Genomic DNA, 13474 nt, shown 5'->3' with positions numbered 1-13474 from the left:
GAATATTACGCTGGATTTCACAGGAAACAAAAGTACATTTCGATGGATACAAACTATGTTTTTCTACATCATGCAACTTCTAGCCTGCATAACACACATCAACACCAGACGTACAGTAACACATTCAAAGCTCTTATCATCATGTAGACGGTTAAGTTCCTTTGTAACATTTAGGCCACTCTTTTAAAGAAGAGTTATATTTCACGAGAGCAAATGTTTCCTTGTAACGTATTTTGTCCCAATTTTTTACTTTGATCGAGCATTTTACTGTAGATTGTAAATTGTCCCGTCACCATTTTGTGTCGTGACTCCTCCCCAACCCCGGCTCCCGGGATTGAGTCTGCTTGAACATGGAGTCTCACAATGTAAGTTACGTATTTAAATGACGTGATGTTAAACGTTCACACGCGGCACAGCGTGGTCCGCGCGCCTGTGCACCAGATCTGGACATTTGTGTTTGGGCCGTGATCAAAGACGAATTGGGGTCTGTTCTAGATTTCTCTTGTGATGCGACCAAGGTCCACGGCCCCCAGACAAAATCAAGCTCCTCGGGGTCGCGAGTCAAAAGGGTTTAAGCGTTGACACCATTTGATCCTGAGGTGCTTTGTCAAATCAGCTGGCATCACCCAATGTGCTCATTCGGAGTGCATCTGTGCGCAAACTCAAATCCAGCGTTTAGTTTTGCAGTTTGACTCTTCAAAGGAGTGAGTGTTAGCAGCATGTAATCTATCTGCTGGACAATTATGTTTGGCCGAGCGAGGGGACGTCGCGGGACTACAAAGGGGGCGGGAGGATCTTGGAGGTGGGATGCAAGTCAAATCTTTGCCGCAGATCTGAACGTATGCTCGGTGGGTTGACAGGCTGAGGTGATGATTCTGAATTATTTATTATTATTATTATTATTTATTATTTCAGAATTTCATGAATAAGCCAGGCAAAAATGTATTTCTGTGATTAAAGGACTGAACACATGGAGTTTTCATTCTGCAGCCCATCATATGGGGAAGTGGAGGATTTAAAAAGGAAGCTCCTACATTTGCTGCTCTGAACACTGATGTTGAGTTTAGTGAAAAGGGAAACAACCTTTCACACTGACTGACTGACTGACTGACTGACTGAGTGACTGACTGAGTGACTGACTGACTGACTGAGTGACTGACTGACTGACTGAGTGACTGACTGACTGACTGACTGACTGACTGACTGAGTGACTGACTGAGTGACTGAGTGAGTGACTGACTGAGTGACTGACTGAGTGACTGACTGACTGACTGAGTGACTGACTGAGTGACTGACTGACTGACTGACTGAGTGACTGACTGACTGACTGACTGAGTGACTGAGTGACTGACTGACTGAGTGACTGACTGACTGAGTGACTGACTGAGTGACTGACTGAGTGACTGACTGACTGAGTGACTGACTGACTGACTGAGTGACTGACTGACTGACTGAGTGACTGACTGACTGACTGACTGACTGACTGAGTGACTGACTGACTGACTGACTGAGTGACTGACTGACTGACTGACTGAGTGACTGACTGACTGACTGACTGACTGACTGACTGACTGACTGAGTGACTGACTGACTGACTGACTGCATGACTGACTGACTGACTGACTGACTGAGTGACTGACTGAGTGACTGACTGACTGACTGAGTGACTGACTGACTGACTGACTGACAGAGTGACTGACTGAGTGACTGACTGACTGACTGACTGACTGAGTGACTGACTGACTGACTGACTGACTGACTGAGTGACTGACTGACTGACTGACTGACTGACTGACTGACTGACTGAGTGACTGACTGACTGACTGACTGAGTGACTGACTGACTGAGTGACTGACTGACTGAGTGACTGACTGACTGACTGACTGACTGACTGACAGAGTGACTGACTGACTGACTGACTGACTGACTGACTGACGATCTCTGACAGGAAGAGCAGTGCAGAAACTCTACATGATCAACCCATGATGCTTTGGGACCCCAATGAGTTGTGGAGATTTTTATGGTTCATGTTTTGTTAACTTTGTTTTCGTCGTCTTTTACAAAGTATGTATTGTCCTATTTTCCAGGCCCGGTGACACAGTGCACAAGTATCTGCAGGACCTACGGCTGGGTTAGGGGGAGAAATAGATGGCGATTGGAGGACGGTGCAAGACATCTCCTTCTTGGACACCGATGGAGAAGACACATCAACGGTTTGGCAAGAAGAGCCAAGGTTGAGACTTATTTGTCCAATGGGGAAGCTCTAGTCGAATGGTGTTGAGGCCGCATGCCCAAAAATATAGCCCAGGCCTTCCTTGAACCTGCAGAGAGACCAAACTGTGCGCGACACCGGGTCGATCTGGTGACTGCCCCGTCACATCGCTGGTGTCAGTGTCAGCCACAGATTTTCACTGTGCAGGAGACAGTGGTTTTGCATTGCTATGCTAATTGAGGCAGGCTTAGCGTTTGCGGCTGGTGTCGACGCCCGTGTCAGCAGAGATTTAATTTTTTTTTTTACAACCTACAGACTCAAGAAGCAGTCGGATGTTAAAGCAGAGCCGAGAGCATGCAGGCTTTTTAAAGTTGCAGTTTATCGACTGATTACATAGACGCCAACGCTTTCAACCTGTGCTCTGTTCAGAGCCCTGACGGGGAGTTTTTATTTCCGTCTGAGCAGTTTTTCCCCCCACAGTGGGTGGCAAGCGAGCGCACACAAACAACGCGTGGCGCTGTAAAAGCACAGTGAAAACAGTGGGAAGGAGGTTTCCTGCTAACGAGATAGGGTGGAGGACCCAGTACGGTTGCGCAGCGATGGAGAATTTCTTTGAAATAAATTAACAGTGCAAAATGTTAAGAAACATTATATTTTGCTGAGAGTATATATATATATATATATATATGATGCTTGCAGGCGATTGGACTGAAAGCCGGCGGCAATTACATCGTACAATTGCAAAATAAATGTTAATTTGTGACATTAAGTTTACCCCTTAGTCTAAATGAGTCTTTCAAGTCTTTGTGTTAAACTAAGCTAATCATCTCACGGCTCTAGCTTCATATTTAAAGAAAGATTGAATGCCTTTTTTGATGAAATTTCAAATTTCCCATGTGTCCGAGGGCTTCACACGGAGAAACACAGAGGAAAGAGTCGCTGCATGTGGCTTGTGTGGAGCCGACCGTAGAGCGGAGGCACACCCAGACAACGCCTGCCTTCAGTCAACACACTGACTCACAACCATTTGTTCTAGACACACACACACACACACACACACACACACACACACCCACACACTCATTGACACTGGAGCTGCTGTCATACATGCCCTTATGTCAAGACATTTTCTCGATATTTTCCGGAGGGTCTGTATGTGAGAAACGCAAACATATACACGCAAACGTTGCTCCGGACATTTCGCAGCACTTTTCCTTCCAGCCCCTCGTTAAAAATGATCTGGAAAAAAAATTTCGCAGCAAGCGAGCGGGTGTGTTGACGACTTTTTGGACAAAAACGCCGTTTTTCCGCCACGGTATTGTCCTGCCTCTTGCACGCGCCACACCCAGACGCCGGAGAATGTCCGGGAAATGTTCCTGCTGCCACGTGAGCACATTCGAAAACACATTCCCGACGCCATTTTCAGGACATCTTCTGGACTTCACGTCTGAACACAGCTTCAGTCAACCTCTGTTACCTTTTCTCATCTAACCCTCAGTTAGACAATGCAAATTTCTCTTTTCGTTATTCCACTGTTAACACTTCTTGTAAATTCTTTAAGTTTTATTATTCTCATCCTCTATATTTTTTTGCAAGTCGTATATTTTAAATTTACTTGTTTAGATATTGTATATATTTTTTATTTTTTATTTTTAATGTGTGCTGCGTGAACTTCCCAGCTTGTTGGGTTCAATAAAGTATCTATCTATCTATTCAGGTGGGTTCTGGGACGTAACACCGGATGAACTTTACCTGTCAGAGCAGTCAAATACACTAAAAACACAACAGAGACACAACAAGTTAGCTCTCGGTGGACACAACACACCACTGACATCCAGCCTTTACATCCCATTGCAGATCCAGAGTGAAAACAAACTGTCCCGTCATCCAGCCGGGCTGGAGAAGATGGTTAGAATGAGCCGCAGCCGCACAGTACCACCAATCTCCTCAAGTATCACTCACTGTCACGACAGCAACCATTCGAAATAGCTTTGAGTCTTCCAAAACTCGAGAGACAAACACCGCAGGCCGTCCGAGAGGAGAACATAGATCACGACCTCTTTACCCTCAAGTCCTCTTTGGACCTCACGTCACAGCAGCGGGGACACATTTCAGGGACGAGCAAGTTCAAAAAAATACATTTCCAAAAGGAATAATAAAAGTAATATGTTTTGGGGGTTTTTTTTTTTCAAACAATGACCTGTGGGGTTTGAAAAACATAACTGTTGTGAAGCAGGTTGAAGGTCAGTTATTGGAGAAGGAGTTTCAGTCTTGTTTTTCATTTTGTGGTTCAGTATCGAGTGGATAGAGAAGCCTGGGCGAAATACGAAAGATCGTATGCGCTCACTAAGCTGAACTTTTATTGCAGCGGATGAAGTCGATAGCGATTTTGTCAGCATTGATCCAGTAATCTCAGATTTTTATCTTCCTCTTGATCTGTGATACGACGTAGGCGAGAGAGAAGAGGTGGAGAAAGTCGGGTGTGAGAGCGGCTACGGGAGGAAGAATGTACGACGATGAACAAGATGCCAGAGGAAAAGTTAACAGAACAACAGAGAGAGAGAGAAATAAAGTGATAAGAAGTTAGTGGTCAGCTCATGAGCCTCAGCACTTCACCAACCAAACATGGCGATGTCGCCAAGCTTCAAATATTCTGCATGTTTTTCTTGTGGCCAGGCCTTTACTTTGCCGATATACTCATTAAAATGCCTGCAACGTTTTGGGTATTGTTTATTTAACTAAGATTCAATGAGGATCTATGTGTTTACTAAGGGGGGGATTCATTTCACCGACAGACTCCCCTCTCCTGCTCAAAGAGCAACACTAATTTCTCTGCCACACTCTCATTCATTACCTGGGCCTATCCTATCCTATCATCTCCCATCACCTCCCCCTCACCGTTAGCAACCTCTTGGATCCTCTGACATCGCGTCGAGACGTTCCCAGGCGGCGGAATGTGCCCGGCCATCCCACGAGCCGGGCCGCTACTGTGGAAAGTGTTTTTACTCCAGAGGTCCCCGGGCGCCATGGGACGATAAGGGGAAACAAACAAAAGGGGCAGAACTAGGCCGCGGCGTTCCCACCGAGTGACGTAATCCAGCCCGGGTCAAGGTCAGCAGAGGCCAGGGGTTTTTTTTTTTATTGCTCCTGGGGATTCCAAAAGCTACCCGAAGATTTTGCTGTGGAGCGACTCATAACGTGGTTGGGGATGAGGCCATCTGCTTTGCGTTAGCGTGACTGGGTGCGCATGTGTGTTCGACTGGCAGTAGGATCCCCCCCCGGCTCCCGGCGCACTCTGTGGGTTCAGCGTAAGCAATGAGTGTGATTCCACCACTTTGAAAAACATGAACATGTTTGTAGGCCAGCATCAGATGGGGGGAGAGGGGGGGAGAGAGAGAGAGATACGACTGATAAATCTAACACCAATGCAGGAGACAAGATGGAATATGAAACTGACAATTTAATCAAGGGTTAGATCATTTCTAGTTTGTTTGAAGAAATACCATATTGATCTTGTAATCCCTGGCCACGGAGTCCAGGCTCCCGGATTCATTCTCATTCCACTTGCAAATCTCTCATGCGGGTCGATATTACTTTGAGGTTCTGGGATTGTCAGATCAAATAGACCCGGACGGTATAAAAAGAGACGAATAAATCTTCCTTAGAAACAAACACATGAGACTTCTCGCAGCTGCAGTTTACTAAGTCATTGTCAACTTTTTTTTTGTTTTTTAAAACATATATAGGATTTGAAGCATCAAATTATATCACTGTTCATTTAGAAACACACAAAGAAACATTTCACGTTTCCTTTTAAAAAGGAACTCGTGGAATGTCAGTTCAAATAAAATGCAAAAGTGGGGATTTGATGTTGCCATGGTCTTGCAAGAAACTCGTCAAACATCTTTACAGGAGGTGCTGGGTTTCGGCAATTTCAAAGATTTCAAAAAAAAATTGCATATGTCTGTTTTAGTTAAGGACGCTCTCTCTTGGTTAACGCTCTTCGACGCAATCAGTGGGTTCAGCAGTTCACGGCGGCGGCTGTCATTGAACTCAGCTGCTCGAGACCCAGTACACGGGTGGTTCACCCGCACAGGTGTTCTCACCTGTCGTGTCCAATCGGAGCTCTGCTGGAGACCGTGTGGGCGGAGCACAAACTGTTCCCGACCGACGCGCTCATTGATCCAGGCGCAACTGTTTGAAAAGGTTTCCAATCTTTCAACTCTGTCTTAAGAATAATAGCCAATTGTTCACATAAACAGTAAAACAGCTTTTTGGCTTGGTGTGATCGTTCATTGGTGTGCGGGGTCGTCCTGCCCTCCCTCATCTGATTCCAGCACGAGAAACGTGGGACAGAGGAGTGGCTGGTGAAGCCACGTGGGCATCTACCAAAATGACACGCTTTCATATGAAACGCCATCTCGGGAAGATACAAACCTCTCCCTTGAATGAAAGAGTGGTCACCAAAAATGTCTTCATCTACGGGATAGGAGAATGGTTTGAATGAAAATTGAACTCTGATCCTGGAATATCTGTCTTTTTTCCCCCTTGTTCTGAAAAAGGAAGCAGCCTGAGGATGCGTATCTGACACCCACAACACATACACAGTACGTTTAGGTGAGCGAAGAAAATGTTACATCACTGTTGCATGGCTGTGTGTGGCTCTCTGCAGATTAATATAGCTTTCCAATAATGCATTACAGCCAAGGAGTGCAACTGCCCCCATGAGGACATGGTCTTCTGTTCTGCTGACACAGTTCAAGGAAATGTTTCACGCACACACTACTGCGCGTGCATAGATGTACATTCTCCCACGCGTAAACACACACACATGCTCCCTTATCTGTGCACACATGCACACACACAAGGGTAAATTGATCTTTTACGTGGGCGTATCGGATCCATATTTGCACTTAACTGTTCACCAGTCTGTCCCGGTTTTGTATCTAAGCTGCTCTGCATGTTCAGAGAGGGGCGACCAACCCCTTGGCTTTAAAAAAAATAATTAAAAAACATCTTAGATTTTTCACGGATCAAAGAAATATTTCCAGAGGCGGGGGGGACAGAAAATATGGAACAAGTGCACAGAAGCCTGGGGTGTTGCATTGACACATGCCTGTAGTGGACCTCAAACCAATTAGGCCCTAATTGAGTGTCGGAGTGAAAGGGGGGGGGCGGGGCGTTCAGCTGCGTCTCTTTCACCCTGTTAGCCAGAGACAAGCAGGCTTTGTGACGAGCGCACCGACTGATCTCGAAGCATTCCATCCATCCGACCCACTTACGACGGACGAGGCCGGAGTGGACACGCCGCCCCCAGGTCGCTTCCAGGGAGTGTCACAGTGTGGCCTACAAATATGTGGGCTAATGGTTCTTTTGCCTCCTGCAAACCAGCACTATAATGGGTCAGTACAGCGACGAGGACGAGCTCTTTGATTGGCGCCTTTCGAATGCCAGCAGCACGGACGCTTGTTTGTCGCCGTTGAGCGCGGTCGACCTAGTTGTTCTGTGTCCAATCAACAACACACAACGTAGCGAATTGACGTAATATCATGCTCTTTAATTGTTGTGAGACGGAGAGATGTAGAGAGAAGTGTGGCATCGGCCGGGGGTCCTTACGTCTGCAGGATGGAAACTCACATTTTAGCTACAAAGTTGGAACTGAAAGGAGAGAAGCTTCTCCTTAAAATATTATCCTCCAGTCCAGTCCAAGCTGCCCACACATGTGGAGAGCGGTGGCTCCCAACCAGGTGGGCACCACCGGAAATTACCACCGAGTGAGCAAAGCTCAAGGTTCAAATTATTTCAACTTTGACCCCGGTTGCCGCTCACCTTTTTCCGAAGCGCAACCAATGAGATAACCGCTGTGTGTGCAACGTGACCTGAAGCAACGGGCTGAGGGGATGAGCGTGATGGAAAAGAAACTCATTCCCTGTGTTTCACATTGTGCCCGACGGAGCAGGTGAGCAAAAACAACGCTTCTTATCTTATCGTCAGTGTCATGGTCCCTTAGGAGATTTTTTGAATATTCAAATTGTGTATTTGAATTCAACAGCCCAACAAATACAACCCCTCCTTTCAGTGGTCCTGCAGAGGCTCCGCCCCCCCGCCCCCCCCACTTTCATGCACGCGTATTGCCAAGATGAAACGCTGATCTCAAAAGTTGGTGGGTTCTGTGAAAGAGCAAGACAAAATGAATGCTGCCCACCTGTCAAGTCAACTCTTCAACCCTTTTCATCCCTTTCAACTCTCTCTCCGCCGTTGAAACGCCTCACCGATGTTCACTCGGCTTCCTTATCCAAGAACTTCTTTCCCGGCTTTTGTTCGTCACATCTTCCTCGGCCATCTCTCAACGATCAAATGCATTCATTCGTACGGGCGGCCACTGGTTTGCGTTATCTCCGTACGCTCTGACAATCAGTCATTCGCAGCAACTAAAAAAAGCGACCTAGCAAAACAACCAATCGTGATCTTCCCCGAGTTTTCTTTGTCTCCGTCTCCTGATTCATGACATGAAAAGCTCCCAACTGTTCCCGACGTTACATCGCTGGAATATTTTTCACTCCAAAACAAGACGTTTGCCGGGTGTCCGATGAGATGAATCATGCAACAGACATGAAATAGGCATCAACCAGCTCATATATTCACAGCCCTATCTGAGAGCAATGGGGCGAGGGAGCGATATGCATGTCTTCCTAAATCCTCTAAGGCCTCCAGCACAGAGCGGGCCCCACGAGAGGGTCCCGGGGGTCAGCGCAGCTTCTGTCTGCACTCCCTCCGTCTTTTTGCTCTGCTCTCCTCCACCTGCTGCTACAGATGTTACCACTTCATCATTTATTACTCGTCTCTTTTGTCTTTTGCGTGTCTCCGTCTCCTCGCCAATGTCGACGAGACTGATTTCCCTACAACAAAGCTGCAGTTGAGCTACGATTACAGATTACAGGGAGTTGCAGGGCTTTCACATTCCCAGAGAAGCCAAATCTGTCCAACTCACTGTGGTGCCTGGCAACCAAAACCAAAGGTTTTTGTTTTTTTACCCTCTGTTTACTAAAAAGAAGGAGCAAAGCCAATGCATCATGCACACGCAGCCCTACGCCAGGCTTATTTCCTTCTGCGGCTGCGGCGTTTTCGTAGTGAACTTGCCACAAACTGACCTTTACCCCAGATGTTAAGGCCTTCAAAGTCGACGTGGATAAACATCAGTAGCGAAAGCCCTTCGCGATTGCTGCACACAAACGAATGCCAGGCGATCAATGAGGGATTTACAATGTCAAGCTCCTAAATCTTTCTCCTGATTCCCATTAACAGGGTTGATGGCAACAGCCGGAGCATGAACAGTGACGTCAGAACACACACACACACACACACACACACACACACACACACACTTGTCTTTGAGTTTGTCGGTTCATAAATAAAACCATTGTGTGAAATTCACCATTGAGTTACTCATACCATAATTAATAAAAATATGTTTTTTTTAATTTAAAAATAATAATGTACATGAAGCGTAATAAAAGTTGTTTGTCGTAAACAAGTTAAAAGTTTTTTTACGAAGCACCGGCGGATTGGAAAAGTGTTATTTCGGTCCATCTGTTTTGTTTGCTGTTTTTATAATTTAGGAAAATGATATTTGCAATTTCATTCAGCATGTTATTGTGCAATATGAAATGTGTTTTGTAGTGGTGGGTTATCATATTCGTTGCTGGCACCATCTCGATTTTTTCGTAAAGGACCGTACCCGGTTTAACTCCCTAGAGCCGCAGTACATTTATATCACGAGGTGTGTCTCATAGTCATGAGCGCACACACAAAAACAATCATTTGCCTCTGTAGTTCCCCCTCAGCTCATTTTAGTGTCTTCCAGCTTTGTTTTGGTTTCGCAGCCCTGAACTTTTACTCTGCCGGTTCAGTCATAAATTCAAAATCATTAGAAAAACAACCACCGCCAAACGGCACACTGAGCAACTCAGCTACAGGAGCTGACCAGGACCAAACATCTGAGATCTAACCAGGTCCTACAAGAAGCTGGTTGCACACACGAACCGAAGTCGGGACATTTTCCCTGAACTTTTCCCGGGGGGGGCTGTGTGTGAGATGGCAGACGTCGGCAAATCTCTCAAAAGCTTCTTCTGGACAATTTTTCTGGGACTTTTCCCGCCCACTTTTGTCCAAGTGAAGCCCACGTGAGGACACCAACAGGAAAATTCACAGCGAGCGAGTGGGCGTGTCGATGACATGACAACTAAACACTTGCTTTCCACAGTCACGTCCGGCCTCCTGCAGATGTTCTACTCACTCTACGATTGCTCCAGAAAAAGCTCCTGTTGGCGTGAGCCCCTTCTGACGTCAGGATGATCAAACTCCGGCAGACACCTCGACCCAATTGGTCCGGACATGCTCCGGAGTTCATGTCTGAAAACAGATAGAGAGTATTGCATTTACAATTCTCGTGTGACCATGAACTCTCCGTAATTAATGCAATTTTGCCCCTATAACTTAACACTTAACAGAATTGTCGGCGTTTACAGTTGTCAGCTTCCAGCTGCCCCCAAGTGGCCAAAAATCCATTATAGTTGGTTTATTTAACAACCTTGTATACAACATCTGGTTACCGTTTTTAATTGTGTGTTCACATATCTTCTACAGTTACAGGCAGCGCTTTGGTTTCCATTACCTCCGTACACTATGAAAATCAGTCATCGCATTCTTCACAAACTTGCTCATGTCGCGTCATCCATCAGCAGTCAGCCTGCTTTATTTGGCACTTTCTTTCCTTTTCTTTTTTTTTTACATCAGCAAAGAATTATTAGAAAATTGTGCAAGGTAGAACTTTACAACGATGGCTGGAATTTACTGCAGGCTATTGTTGTTATTATGGAGTGAATGGAAACCAGCAAAATACATGCGTGTTGTTTTATCCTCCCTTTTCCACCTCCTGCCTCCGGAACGCAGAGGTGATTGAATGGCTTCCAGATGACGACAGCATCCAGCTCGGAGGTAAAACCGGCTTGGACACGTAGGTTTGTTTTTTGGACAGAGCTGTAGCGCCAGATGGATATTTCCTGGGAGGTGAGGATGACTTCTGTGCAAGTGTTTGTGCAGCACAAGGCGGGGACGAGAAACGAGGTCGAGGAAGACGACCGGGGAAAAGACAGTCAGAGAAAATCGTGAAATGAATTAAATAACATTTATACCTTATATTTATTCACACACAAAGGGACAATTGACCTTGAACGTGAGATCATTTGACCTTGGACGTGTCAAAGTTCTTGGCTTTGGGCAGAATCACTTGTGCCGGGAACACTCAACAGCTCATCCGGCGTTCAAAAGGGAGAGAATTAAAGCTAATATGCATAATCTTACTTTTCGCCAGAATCGGTCTCGGTCCGCTAATGAACAAAATCTCAGCCTTAAGAACAGGATTACCACATTTCACAGATACTTGCCTTTGTGTCAACCACCCCACTGGCAAAGTTCTTAGCGAAGCTTTCAAAGTCCCAGTCAATAAAGAGACGTGTTTTCCTTTAAAAAACACATATAGATTTTTTCCTTGATGGTAGCATGTCTTTGAGGTCCTTCGTCTTGCCTCGGGGTTAATTTGTCACAGCTGACAGATCAGCGGAGCAACAAAGAACTTTCACATGTGCAGTATTTCTGCCGCAGGCCACTTTATCTCCCGGGCTCTTGTTAAGCTTCTGGTTTTCAGATCAGGGACAGGTACTGAGGTCTGCTCCTTGGGGGGGGGGGGGGGGGGGTTCTGAGGAAAACTGGCTGACTTGAGACAGATATGGCATCGCTCTGAAAGCTGGGCTGTGTTTTTTGGGATCTTTTTGATCACGTCATGGGATGTTTTTTTTGTTTCCTTTCTGCATCTTAATTTGAAGCACTTGGCCCCGCTGGCGTTCAGGCTGGGGTCCTTGAAGTCCCCTTACAGTAGCTCCCTGTAGCCCAAACGATGATCCATAACCACAAACACAAGTTCGCTCCCTCTCTCCCTCCATCCCCAATGTGAACCTCGCATGGCGTCAGGCTCCAGTGCTTTCCAGCGCTCTTTGCCAAAGGTAGCAGCTCCCTGCACCATTGTGTCCTTCTACGGCAAATACAAGGGGTTGAGACACGAGAGTTGTTCCGTTTAAAGACACAGCTCCTCTGACATCACTGCAGTGACCTGCTCGCCGTGGGCTCCATCTGTGGTGCTTTCTGGTCCCCTCGTGGCCGCAGAGTGCCAATGCGTCACACACATGCAGTTGCAAAAGCTGAACTTTCTCTCTGCACCGCGTAACTAATCCAAAAAAAATAACAAAAGGTGTGAATGCCCTGCCAAGGCTAAAATGAAACCACAAGAGAAGAACAGAACATCTGTTACGGACGCCGGCGCTCAGCTGAAAGAATGTTGACCCTGCTTCGCGGTCCAGGCCCAGCGACACTCGTGACATCTAGTGGAAACGTACAGCAGTCGCTGTGAGACGTCATGTGGTTGGAGGCTTCTGAAAACGGATGAATAAATGACAACACAACAAATTAGACTCAATAAAGAAAACTCACTCACTTTCAAACGTCGGTTAGAAAATGTTCCAACATTTTTTTCATCTTTAAAGAAATTTGCCACCTGACTTAATTGATCATATAGTTTAGTATATTGATCATATACGTGGAGCCTGGTGTCATCCTGGTGTACTTGCTTGTTGCGGCCACAAGGTGCCAGAATATTACTGCGTATCAAGAGGCTGATACATGCTCATCTGATGAGGATGCGTGGTTTCTGTGTGTGTGTATGTATGTATGTTTGTATGCGTCTACATATTCAAAAATAAAATCTTCACCGCACACCACACAAAACAGAGAATTGTAGAATTATGACAATGTGCGTACTGAGAAACCCTGGGCGCGATTATGTAAAGCACTCTGTTGCGTGTCAGTTGTTGTTCATCACCTACTGTTTCATCACGTCTCGTGACGAGCTGGTGGAGTTTATGGAGACTTCACCTGGCCTCGCCTCTCGTACACTGTGTCCCTGACAACAGGAGGTAGACGATGAGTGACACTCAGGGGTCACGCCCCCAAAACTTCACAAACCAAAGAAGGGAAAGAAAAGAAACTCATCAAATGAAGGGATAAACATACATCACCTGTAAATCCACATCTTTGTTGTACACTACTGCATCTCGTTTGCATTTTGTAATTGTTGTGATGTACTGTATAATGCACAAAAATATGTCTAAAAGGTCAGGCTCTCATGAGAAAGAACCGACCCAGGCGCCA

The sequence above is a fragment of the Scophthalmus maximus genome, chromosome 13 (assembly GCF_022379125.1).
Source record: "Scophthalmus maximus strain ysfricsl-2021 chromosome 13, ASM2237912v1, whole genome shotgun sequence".
Classification (NCBI taxonomy): Eukaryota; Metazoa; Chordata; class Actinopteri; order Pleuronectiformes; family Scophthalmidae; genus Scophthalmus; species Scophthalmus maximus.
The sequence above is the reverse complement of the archived record's forward strand: the minus strand, read 5'-3'. Positions refer to the sequence as shown.